The sequence below is a fragment of the Chrysochloris asiatica genome, unplaced genomic scaffold (assembly GCF_000296735.1).
Source record: "Chrysochloris asiatica unplaced genomic scaffold, ChrAsi1.0 scaffold00473, whole genome shotgun sequence".
NCBI classification, from domain to species: domain Eukaryota; kingdom Metazoa; phylum Chordata; class Mammalia; order Afrosoricida; family Chrysochloridae; genus Chrysochloris; species Chrysochloris asiatica.
Genome location: NW_006408991.1, coordinates 584,696 through 586,468, shown reverse-complemented (window position 1 = coordinate 586,468; position 1,773 = coordinate 584,696).

Here is a 1,773-nt window from a genome sequence, read left to right as displayed (position 1 = left end):
CTTATGATCCAGCAATTCCTCTACTTGGTATTTACCCACAAGAAAAACGAGCCACAACATGAGAAGATATATGCACACCAATGTTTATAGCAGCATTATTTAAATAGTAAAAAGATGGAGACAGCCAAAGTGCCCATCAACTGAAGAATAGACAAACAAATTGTGGTACATACACACAATGGAATATTAAGCTACACTGAAGAATAACAAGGAAGCGGCAAGCCACTGCATAACATGGATGAACCTTCAGGACATTATGCTTAGTGAAATTAGTCAGTCACAAAAAGAGAAATACTGCATGGGACCACTACTGCAAAAGATTAAGAAATGAAATTTTATTAAAAGGGCGGTAGGGGAAGTTTTTGTTGGTTGCTAGGAAATTGGTGGTGGGCGGGGGAAGAGGAAGGGTGGAGCACAGGGCAGGGATTGGACTCAGGAGAGCTTGGGCTTTGGGGAGGGGGCAATATACATGGAGGGAGAGGGAAGTGGAGAAACAGGGCAGATGGGAGAACAATTGGGAATGTTTGAATGGGCCAAATGGGACAGAAATAAAGGACGATATTTGCACAGCCTTGGAACTCCAGGGCTCTGAGATACAGGGATGAGTCATGGTTGGAATGGGCTAGGAATCATGTTAAGATGCTTGGCTGTTTTTTGAATCTTGGTTTTCCTTGCATTATAATATAGAGTAGACACTGGAGGGGGAGAGAAAGGAATAGTCAAAAACATCACACTAGAAGGCTTGTAAGTCCGTCTTCTGCCTCTAACTGATTGGAATACCTAAAATGGGGCTACAGTGTACCCAGTGAATGAGGCTTCCTGTGGAGCCTTTGCAATACATAAGACTATAGGTAGAAACCAGAACCACATCCAGATCACCAAAGATGAGAAATCTCCACTTGAAAGGACGAGTTGACCAGCCTGGACCTGACCAGCCTGGCATGGTGAGATAAACAAAAGGTATGTCTCGAATGAAAGACCTACAGGAAAAATATGAAACAATCGAGGCTGATGGACTGTTACTACAGGAACAAGCGGGTCACTTCCCTAGGAGACAATGGGGCAGTTGGTCGGGTCCTACCAATGCAGGCCCCCTTCCAAGATTGAGACTCGGTGGAAATGCATGCTTGATTGGTGACCACACACATCACCGTTGGGAGAAGTGGGGTAAAGGCAGCAATGAAGTGGCGAGCTAAGCCTTACAATATTCATCGGGCTTCTTTGGACCGGGTTGGGGACCTGGTTGGCAAGCAGTGTGAGGAGACCTGAGGATTCCTGGGCCCAGAGTCAGTGACGTGGCCACTGAGGACTCAAGTGGAGAATGGAGCTGCCGGCTGATGGGGAGAGAGGGCATATGCACAAGAACACCCACATTTGCAGATGGTACCCACGTGACCGGGACTGGATAACTGGATGATCAGAGCTCAACCAGGAGAAGAAATAAGAGGGGAAACAAACAAACAAAAAAAGATTGAGCTGATTCAATCTGATGAACTTGACCTATACCTACAAATGCAGTGACTCAAAAGAGGCAACAAATCCTTACAGCAAGAAACATTCCCACCCCCTCCACACACAAAGTAGACAGAGATGGACAACTTGGACATTGGAAACCCAATGGAGAGGGAGGGATTACAAAGGCAAGAAGTGACTGGCTTACACACTTTGAAGAGGGAACCTAGAGCTAGGGGGCATGGAGGAAGGCAGAATCACCAGTGAGTACTATCCAATCTGTCTAGGTGGAGCTGATGAAATGAAATACAGATGGGTTAC